The sequence below is a fragment of the Lissotriton vulgaris genome, chromosome 7, assembly GCF_964263255.1.
Source record: "Lissotriton vulgaris chromosome 7, aLisVul1.2, whole genome shotgun sequence".
NCBI classification, from domain to species: domain Eukaryota; kingdom Metazoa; phylum Chordata; class Amphibia; order Caudata; family Salamandridae; genus Lissotriton; species Lissotriton vulgaris.
Genome location: NC_141695.1, coordinates 678,799,759 through 678,811,232, shown reverse-complemented (window position 1 = coordinate 678,811,232; position 11,474 = coordinate 678,799,759). Strand labels below are relative to the sequence as shown.

Here is an 11,474-nt window from a genome sequence, read left to right as displayed (position 1 = left end):
CTTTCGCTGCTCCGCTGGTAATAGCTATGAGAGTGCGCCCTGTTTTATATAGGCCTGAATTCACTGATTGGATGACTGGTCATAGGTTAATTGTCGGATGCGTGACAAAGCCCATACATGGGTAATCCAATTCTGCGCCAGTTAGAAGTCTCGCCTTATTTGGTATGCGTAAGGATCTGCAGCGTGCATGGTATGCGCGGGAGTCGATTGATGTGCGCACGCGTTCTGCTAGACCTTTGTCTCAGCCTCTAGTGGTCTGTGAGGCGCATGCGTGTTGATACGTCTCGCTGCCGCTCGCTACTGCGCATGCGTTGTATTACTGTTATGCTACTCATGATTTAGCGCGGTCCCTCGCAACTGCGCATTCGTTGTTTCTCATTACCGTTATGCTACTCATGATTTAGCGCGGTCGTACCTTATACTTGAAGTTCATTATTCATTATATTAAGGCGGCAAACAATTTCAGAAATGCCTGTGAGGTGTTCTGGGCATTATAACGAAAGTGGTTAGTAGTTCTAATGTCCTACAAAAGTACCCCTATATGGTTTTTATAACACTGCTATGTAGTTCCACAATGTTAGTGGCCAAAGGCCAATCGGGTTCTATTAGTAACACGTTGGTTGTGAGTGAGTAGAAATTATAGGGTTCATGGCCCGGATTACTGTAAATTCGACAGCTGGCCCCAGGGGACATCATCATTGAGACCATGGATATGGGTACCCAGACGGAACACCCATCGTTGTTCTTTCTGAAAAAGACCAGTTTCTGATGGAAAATGTTCAATTATCATCCATCGCAAATCATTCACACAATGTGGTCATGCCAACATACTCTAAGCCGCATGGGCATGTGATCATATATACGACATTCATCGTATTGCAATTCGTGAATTGCCGTTGTTCCCATGTTGTTCCATTGCTGAATGTCAAGGTATTGCTTTTATGTGTGAGATGGCAACTGCTGCAATTACCACATGGAAAATGCCCTTGGAGTCCGGTAGGATTTTGTTTAGGTCTCGTGTGGACCAGTATATCCTTGAGGTTTCTTCCTCTGCGATGCGCATGCATCGGTTTCTCTAGCCATAGAATACCACAGTTCAGTATACTCCAATGTTTGTTAATAATTTTTGACACCTCATTGGACACAGTGGTGTAAGTTGTGACGCATATGGGTCTTTTGTTTGCTTCTTTATCCTGTGGTTTATCTTCTAGGAGTGCATCCCTGTGGTTGTTCTTGGCCCTTTTCATTGCCTTATCGATGGTCCTGATGGGGTATTGTCTTTGTATCAATTTCTTTTTTAAGTCCCCTGCTTGTGTTTTGAACTGGCTCAGTTCTGTGCAATTGCGTCTTAATCGCAAAAATTGTCCATATGGTATGCTCTCCCTTAGGTGTCTGGGATGAAAACTGTCATATCGCAACAGGCAGTTTATGGAAGTTGGTTTGAAGTGTGTGGTGCTCTTAAGTCTGCCATCTTCAGTGTAGATATTAAGATCCAGGAACACCATGGATTCGTTCGAGATCGTACTTGTGAATTTTAAGTATGCATTTTGGTTGTTTAGCCAGGTCACAAAGTTGGAAGCAGTTTTCGAATCTCCGTCCCAAATGATGAAAATGTCATCAATATACCTTTTCCAGGTATTGATGTGGGGTCTGTATGGGTTGTCTGTGTGCAGTATTTTATGCTGCTCTAGGTGGTGGACATACAGTCCAGCTAGACTTGGAGCAAATGTACTGCCCATACTTGTTCCATGAGTTTGTAGGTAGATGGTCTGGTTGTACTGAAAAAAGTTTTGTTGTAGTGCCAGAGAGATGCATTCCAGCACTAAGTTGCGTGGAGTTTGATATCTCCATGAGTTGCTGAACAGTACTTCCTCTATGATTTGGAGAGTTTCTTCATGTGGAAGACTTGTATATAAACTCTCTACATTGAGGCTTAGTAGGAGTTGTTTTGTTGGATCAAATGTTTTTTTCTTCAAGTAGCTGTAGTACTGACTTTGTGTCCTTCAGGTAGGTGTTGGAAGACAGTACCAAAGGGCGTAGGAAGGCATCTGCAAACTTTGACAGTGGCTCTAGGATGGAGCCGATGCCAGAAACTATTGGTCTTCCCGGTGGGTTGTCGATGTTTTTATGGATCTTGGGGATGCTGTAGAAGTATGGGATTCGTGGTGAGGGTTGTTGAAAGAACTCCGCTTCTTTCTTGCTCAACCAGTCATGGGCTAAGCCCTCCTCTACCATGCCCCCATGTTTGATGTGTAGCTTTTCAGTGGGATCTTCCAAAAGGATTTTGTAATTGCGTTCATCCAACAATAAGCGCATACATTCAGTATTGTAAGCGTCTAGGGTTTGTAGAACAATAGCTCCGCCCTTATCTGCCGGCTTAATGATTAGCTCTTTGTTGTTGGTTAATTCTCTAATGGCTTTTTGTTCGTCGCCACTGGTGTTATGGAAGGTCAGAATTTCCACTGGTATTGTGGAGTCAGGTGGAGTGAAAGTTGACTTCAGTTTTAGGCCAGTGTCTGTTGTATCTTTGAGTGGTGGTTTGTCTTGAAAGAAAGCCTGTAGTTTCAGTTTGCGTGTGAAGTCCTGAAGTTCAATATTTAATTTGAAGATGTCAGGTTTCTGTGTCGGCACAAAACCTAGTTCCTTGTTCAGTACATTTCTTTGTGTGTCTGTAAGAGGCCATGGGGTAAGATTGACCACTAAGTCCCTTTCTTGCTCGATGATGGCTGGTTCGGAGAGGGATCCGGTCATGCTCCTAGTTGTTCGCGAGTTGACTTGGTCCTGATCTTCTTTAGAGAGTTTATATACAAGTCTTCCACATGAAGAAGTTCTCCAAATCATAGAGGAAGTACTGTTCAGCAACTCATGGAGATATCAAACTCCACGCAACTTAGTGCTGGAATGCATCTCTCTGGCACTACAACAAAACTTTTTTCAGTACAACCAGACCATCTATCTACAAACCCATGGAACAAGTATGGGCAGTACATTTGCTCCAAGTCTAGCTGGACTGTATGTCCACCACCTAGAGCAGCATAAAATACTGCACACAGACAACCCATACAGACCCCCACATCAATACCTGGAAAAGGTATATTGATGACATTTTCATCATTTGGGACGGAGTTTTGAAAACTGCTTCCAACTTTGTGACCTGGCTAAACAACCAAAATGCATACTTAAAATTCACAAGTACGATCTCGAACGAATCCATGGTGTTCCTGGATCTTAATATCTACACTGAAGATGGCAGACGTAAGAGCACCACACACTTCAAACCAACTTCCAGGAACTGCCTGTTACGATATGACAGTTTTCATCCCAGACACCTGAGGGAGAACATACCATATGGACTATTTTTGCGATTAAGACGCAATTGCACAGAACTGAGCCAGTTCAAAACACAAGCAGGGGACTTAAAAAAGAAATTGATACAAAGACAATACCCCATCAGGACCATCGATAAGGCAATGAAAAGGGAAGAACAACCACAGGGATGCACTCCTAGAAGATAAACCACAGGATAAAGAAGCAAACAAAAGACCCATATGCGTCACAACTTACACCACTGTGTCCAATGAGGTGTTAAAAATTATTAACAAACATTGTAGGATACTGAACTGTGGTAATCTGGAGCTAGAGAAACCGATGCATGTGCATCGCAGAGGAAGAAACCTCAAGGATATACTGGTCCACACGAGACCTAAACAAAATCCGGTAACTAGGCAGACCACAATTGGACTCCAAGGACATTTTACATGTGGTAATTGCAGCAGTTGCCATCTCACACAGAAAAGCAATACCTTGACATTCAGCAATGGAGCAACATGGGAACAATGGCAATTCACGAATTGCAATACGAGGAATGTCGTATATATGATCACATGCCCATGCGGCTTAGAGTATGTTGGCATGACCACCAGGCCTGCAAAAACTAGAGTGGGAGAACATAAAAGCAACATACGCTGCAAAAAATCAACCACCTAAATGGCGTCCCATTATCTAGAAAAGCAACATTGTGTGAATGATTTGCGATGGACGATAATTGAACATTTGCCATCAGAAACTGGTCTTTTTCAGAAAGAACAACGATGGGTGTTCCGTCTGGGTACCCATATCCATGGTCTCAATGATGATGTCCCCTGGGGCCAGCTGTCGAATTTACAGTAATCCGGGCCATGAACCCTATAATTTCTACTCACTCACAACCAACGTGTTACTAATAGAACCCGATTGGCCTTTGGCCACTAACATTGTGGAACTACATAGCAGTGTTATAAAAACCACATAGGGGTACCTATGTAGGACATTAGAACTACCAACCACTTTCGTTGTAATGCCCAGAACACCTCACAGGCATTTTTGAAATTGTTCGCCGCCTTAATATAATGAATAATGAACTTCAAGTATAAGGTACGACCGCGCTAAATCATGAGTAGCGTAACGGTAATGAGAAACAACGCATGCGCAGTAGCGAGCGACCGCGCTAAATCATGAGTCGCGTAACGGTAATACAACGCATGCGCAGTAGCGAGCAGCAGCGAGACGTATCAACACGCATGCGCCTCACAGACCACTAGAGGCTGAGACAAAGGTCTAGCAGAACGCGTGCGCACATCGATCGACTCCCGCGCATACCATGCAAGCTGCAGATCCTTACGCATACCAAATAAGGCGAGACTTCTAACTGGCGCAGAATCGGATTACCCATGTATGGGCTTTGTCACGCATCCGACAATCAACCTATGACCTGTCATCCAATCAGTGAATTCAGGCCTATATAAGACAGGGCGCACTCTCATAGCTATTACCAGCGGAGCAGCGAAAGGGGTAACACGGAGGTAATCTCGTCCCGATTCTGTGAGTATTTGAGTAGACAAACAAAATCACCATTTTCCACCCAAACAGTGAGTAAAAAGTACTGAAACCATCTCTTTGTCCATATAGATTACGAATCTAGCAACCAACCCCGACGTTCTTGAAATGCTCATTAAGCCAGAAAACTTTGCATGAGTATGTCCATAGGGCTTTTTCAACCTAATGTGTGTCATTTTTGTTGTGTGTTTGGTATGTCTTTTTTTCTTTACAGGATCAATGCATCTTTGCTGCTCCAGGTGACTGCACCTGTCTGAGCCAGCCCAGCTGGGGCAACCAAATTTATTCTTTATTTTTGTCCTTTCAGGTCATGCAACTGCATTGACTAATACCGCTGTAGGCACATTATAGCCTTAGTTTATCACTGTAAATAATCTTTCACTTTTAGTTATTTACACTTTTCATAGAGAAACGTGAGTAAGGTGGGGAAGTTGTGCCCCCGTCCTGAAGAAGGAGCACAAGCTCCGAAACATGTCGACGCACACCAGAGGTAATGTCCATAATTACGACAACTAACTACCTCACACTGCACTTCTTTTAATAGTACCAGCCCGAGGTTGTGAATAAAGTTTTTTTCCTGAGACCTACGAGCCAGGTACTTTTTAACCTTCACCATACCCCACCACTCACATCTACAATACCCTATCACTTCCATCACACGCACCACACATAGTCTACTCTTTCAGTGCTCCCGCATAGTCGCAGGTCGCAGCACGCCGCATCCCGTTAGAGGGGTGCGAAGACCCCGATGATGGAGCATGACACCAAGGGGCCTGTTGGTGTGTGAGGGGTATTTTACAAAACACTGAGTGTCCCCCACATCCGTGGTCTACACTCTCCCTGTCCACTGTGAGTAGGATGCTTTGGTGATCTTAACCTTGACCGTACAGTATCTAGAGTTGGAAAATGTAATATGTTTGTCTTTAATTCCTCTTATCTCGTTGGTGAGAAATGCAATTCCTGCTATTCCCGATTCTCTCCTTACCTCAATTAGTCTTAAGGAGCAAAAATAAAGCTTGAGTTTCTGGCTGACTTTTATGGAAGAGGAGACTTGCCTAACTTCTGCGGCGGAAAGATGGCTCGCATTGTCCTAATGACACTGCTTTTGGATGTTGGTGCCAGGCAAGGACACATCCTCCCAAACTAAGTATGTAAACGGCCAGCTCATTGGAGGAAGGAAAAGAGAAAAACGTGGTTTGTTTGGTATGTGGCTTTCATCCACCCAACACCACAGTGGATTTGTTGAAAAATGGAGAAGTGATAAAAAACGCACAGGTCATGGATATGACGTTCGGAAGTGACTGGAAGTACCAATGGATGAAGTACTTCACATTCGCCTACAACTTGGGTGATGAGTTTGCATGCAGGGTGGCTCATGCAGGAGCCCAAGGTCTACAAGTGGAACCCCATGTTGTGAGGCCTTAAAACAAATCCAGTTTGATGGAGAGAAGGGCACACATCAAATTATTTGCAATTTATTCTGCTTGAAGGACTGAGGTGGCTTTTCTGTTAACCTCAACCCTGGTGTCATCTCCCGAGAGTTGCCTGAGTCACTTTCAAACAAGTACCCAAGGCTTGTTTGTGGTCAACTGTCAAATTTGTAAGAGAAAGAAAAGTAACAGCTGCTCGGAGAATTAAGGTGTCGCTGCATTAGCAGTTCAGACACAACCTTTCCCTCGGCAAGTCCAAATCAATAAATTTTGTGGTAATGAGTTATTTTCTGTTTTCTGAGCGAAGGTATCAATAAAAGGCTGAAAGGGCTAACCAGTGTACCTGCCCTCTCCAACCTCCACTCATCTCTAAACTATCTCCCTCCCCCACTTTCTAGATTAAGACTGGTGAATGGGGTTGAAATGCTTTATTTTTATTTTGCTGCACTTCATTGTTATTGAAATTGTTCATCAAGACTTGCATATCGCTTAATCTATGTCACTATGTTTGTTTCTGGGGGGGGGTTTCTGTTATTTTTTTATTGAGAGTTCATAGACAAATATAAGATACATACAAATCTCATATGAAATTCCAGCAGTATAAAGTGCAATAGTTATCAAAGACACTATTTACATACAGATAAACAAGTGCTCGATAGTGCAATCACAATTCCAATGGTCAAAACAGAAGATCATTTCCATTAAAGTGCAAGGTGTTACATCAAACACGTACATTATTAAGAAAAAGAATTCCTAAACCTTCCATACATTCTATTCAATATCTTGTTTAAATAGAGTGCAAAACCCCCTCCAGAAAACCTAAGATTCAAACACAATGATGCAGTCGCATTACTTATAGAAAGAGAAGTCGTTCTCATTAAAGTGCTAAAGTGCTTAATCAAATACATATATTCATAAAACATCCTAGACCTTCCGGAAGTTATGATCAAGGTTCTATTTTTAATAAAGTGCAAAGAGACACCAAAGGGCCTAGGATTCAAACACACTCCAGTACTTCTCATATTTTCTCACTGCTCCTGATCTTAATGCATATTTATTTTTCACCCTTTGTGTATTAGATAGTTTTACTCTCCATGCATTGAAAGTAGGTACTTTGTCTGTTTTCCAGAGTTGCAGGATTAAGGATCTTGTAACTAGAGCTACAATAAATAAACTTCCGTCATGTATAGAGATAGGGGAAGAGCAACCCAGAATTGCAACGGTTTCATTAAGTGAGATTTGGGGGTCTATTGTACATCTAAGGTATTTCTCAATCTCCTCCCACAAATTCCGGATTTTTGGACATTCCCACATGATGTGTGTCCAATTGCCCTTCTCTGCACAGTGAAAGCATTTATCTTCAATTTGTTGGTATATATTATGGAGGAAAGAGGGCGTTCTATAAATCAACCATTTCCAGTAATATTGCATACGTTTAAAATTTGCTCCTCGGAATATGACTGCATTGAATTCATTTAATTTATTCCTGGTTGGTTTACTGATCTGTATACCTTCTCTTTTTCTCCATCTATCCCTGATCTTTTCATATAACATGGGAGATTTATTCTTGTTAAAGATTTTTATCCACACGCTAACCTTCCGTTGTACGGACTCATTGAGGGCTTCGCTAATGCTAGACTTATAACGCAGTTTTTCTATATCTAGCTTTTCCAGCGTAGCGTTTAATCTAATAAAAGACCATTTAAAAATTCTATTAGAATGTTGAAGCCCCTTCTCGATCTCTTCCCATGTTTTCCAATAATTCCTCTCAATGAAATCCTGGATCATATCATACCCATTTTCTTGCCACAGTCTCAATGTATTTTTATCCACGTATATATATTCGCAAGTCTTGTTGAGCTATTACATCTTAGAATATCATAATATGCCAGAAGCTGGGCTTTTTGTTTGAATAGCCATTGTAAGGTCTTATAGCGTACCTTCTTAGGGTACTTGGTCACCCTTGAAGGATGGATAATATTATGTTCCCTTAACATCTTGTTCATAAAAAAATGATCTGCTTCTTCAGTGTCTAAGAAAAAAAAACTAAAAATATGATGTGCAAATGTCGCATAATAACAATCTCTAATATTCGGAAGAGATAATACTCCTTCTGTGACTGAAGAATTTAAAGTGTTGAATGCCAATCTTGGTATCTTATTTGCCCATAGGAAAGAAGAAAACATACTATCTATCTGTTTAAAAAAGGAAGCCTGTATTGCGCAAGGAGCTGCACTAAAAAGGAAGTTAAAAAGTGGAAGGCTAGACATTCGAATTAATGCACCCGTCCCATTATTGACAAAGGGAGCTGATTCCATTGTGTTAACTGAGAACTCACCCTTTTCAGTAATGGAATATGATTTAGTGAATAAAGATCTTCTACTTTTTCTGATATATAAATTCCTAAATATCTCTTGGGACAGGTATTATATGTCTGTTTGAATTCAGTTAGCAAAGTGTTTACAGTACAATTACAAAGTATGATTTCTGTTTTGGTTTTATTTATTTCACACCCACCTATTCTTTGGAAGTCTGTAAATACTTTCATAACTTCTGACTGATTAGATATGTTTGGGTTCAGAAATGAAACAATATCATCGGCATAGAGTTTTATGTTAGTCATTCCTCTAACCGGCGCCGTATGAGCTCTTTTTTCCCTAATTGCAATTGCCAATGGTTCAATAAATAAAGCGAAAAAAATCGGGGAAAAGGGGACAGCCTTGCCGTGTACCTCTGCTTATTTGACATGTCCCTACGTTTAATGAGTTGATTAAAATCTGCGCCTGGGAGTTCCTATAGAGTTGTTTTAATAAAAATACAAATTTGTTCGGGAAATCAATCCAGGATCGCAAAGAGACAGTTCCATGGGACAAGATCAAAGGCCTTTTCGGTGTCTAAAAGCCAGATCTGTGCCTCCACTTTATTAACACTAAAAAAATTCAGAGCTTCCAGTAAAAAATGTGTGTTAATATGGAGCTGTCTCCCTGCTATAAAACCACACTGGTCTGCCCCAACGAGCGATCCTACCAACTTGTTTATTCTGTTTGCAAGCAGTTTAGTAAAGATTTTGTAGTCGGTATTTAACAGACTTATTGGCCTATACGAATTTACATTTTCTTTATCTTTATCTTTTTTCAAAATACTGACTACTACCGCAGTGCAAAAAGATTCCGGCGGGACCCACCCTTGTAGTAGGTAGTTGGCCAGTGTTAAAAACTCAGAGCTAAGTATTGCAGAAAATGCTTTAAAAAATTCCCATGGAATGCCATCCTCCCCGGAGGCTTTGCAGTTAGGCAGGGAGCTGATAACAACATCTAGCTCTTCTTTTTACGCTAGCAGGAGCTCTTTAAAATTGCTTCCTAACTTTGGGACTTGTAATTCCTGAAAAAAATTGTGAATTGTTTAAAACGTAACCTGTTCAGTTGTTTGATAGATATCTTTATAATGTTTAAGAAACATCTCTGCTATAGATGAGGTAGTCTTCATGTGAACTTTAGTTATTGTATCATATATGGAGTCAACTCGATTACGGACTTGATTTTCTTTTGCTTGCCAGGCTAGCAGTCTCCCCGTATACTCGCTCATAGTTTTTCTGCAGGTATAGCCTACTAGCCATATTCCCTAGCTCATAATAACATTCCCTCATTTTTGTTTTGCCATTTCATACACCTTGTCTGGTGGCTGGGGTCCTATTTCTATAATACGCTTGGTTTGCGTGGGCCAATCTAGTTTGTAATGCCATTCTCTCCTCCCTTTTAGCCTTCTGTTTTGGTATTTCTTTGGAGGTGATTAGGCCTCTCAATGCGGCCTTAAAAGCGTCCCATACTATATTAATTGGGCCTGAGCCTTTATTCAAGTTAAAAAAGACCCTTATCTCATTCTCAATTTCTGCACACCAATGCTGTTCTACAGGATATAATTTATTGAACTACCATCTTCTTGATACTTCCTTTTCCATATTACCTATGTTTATTTCCATCTTAATGAGTGCATGATCTGAGAACGCATTTGCTAAATGCCTGTTTTAATAATCTCGAGACTATGTGAAATTAAGAAAAAATCCAGCCTGGATGCTGTGTCATATTTTGCAGAGTGGCAAGAATATTCACGTTTAAATGGATTTTAGAAACGCCAATTATCGAATATGTCTAAATCTGTCTTGAATCCCTGCAGGGCTATAGCGACTTGTGGTTTGTTTTGCCTCCGGTCTTTTTTGGTAGAATCAACCGTGGGATTTTGTAAAAAAATTAAAATCACTTCCCCTTATTATTAGACCTGGCATACCTGTCAGCACTTGTTTTAATTGTAAAATAGGGAGTGGGTCATCTATGATGACTGGCGCATATATTGTAGCAAGTATTATATTTACCTGATTAATTTTTCCGTGTAGGAATGCCTATCTACCGCTCATATCTGAGTATGAGCTTTCAATGTGGAACTGAACATGTTTGCCTATAAAGATACTCACTGTGCCGTCCCTGATACAGATGAGAAATAATGGCCCACCCAGTTTCTAAACATTTTGCTGGAGTCTGATAGGGCCCTATGGTGTGTCTCTTGTATAAAGATCACATCAGGTTGGAGACCTTTCAGCCATTTCTCTCTAACATTCCTTTTACTGCTGTTGTTCAATCCATTTGCATTCAAAGACAAGAATGTCACCTTATTCCTCATCATAGTGTACTAAAGAGAGGGAAGTCGTTGCTTATTTTTATCCACAAGTTCCAGCTAATATCCAGGTAGCGCCCGATATGGTGCAATTTTATGCTCTATGTGCAAAAGAAATGTTTCTAAAGTGCAATAGGTGTAATAAGTGCAGTATGTGCAAAATATGCAAGGTATATTTCTCATCAACGCTACAGCAGCCCTAAAACCACAATAGATAACTATTATATGATCTAAAAGAGAGACAAAAGAGAAACCATTTTTAGTTGTGCAAAATACGCAAATATTGGAGCACAACATCTGGTAGTAATTGTGCAAAGATAGCATTAATGTGCAAATTGCGCAATTGTCAAATCAGATATACAAGGTATATCTAAAGTGCAAATTATACAAATATTACACCAACTCAACCAGCCTAAGGCAATTGTGCAAAGCTAGCATCAATGTACAAATCGCGCTGCTCGTCATTTCAGATCTACAGAGTACATTCAAAGTGCAACTCGC

The 11,474-nt window shown here is 40.9% G+C and overlaps 1 pseudogene; it reads left to right on the top strand.

Moving 5' to 3' along the window:
• The first annotated feature begins 5,950 nt into the window (after positions 1-5,950).
• Positions 5,951-6,292, top strand: LOC147702233 (beta-2-microglobulin pseudogene; annotated as a pseudogene).
• The last annotated feature ends 5,182 nt before the right edge of the window (positions 6,293-11,474 follow it).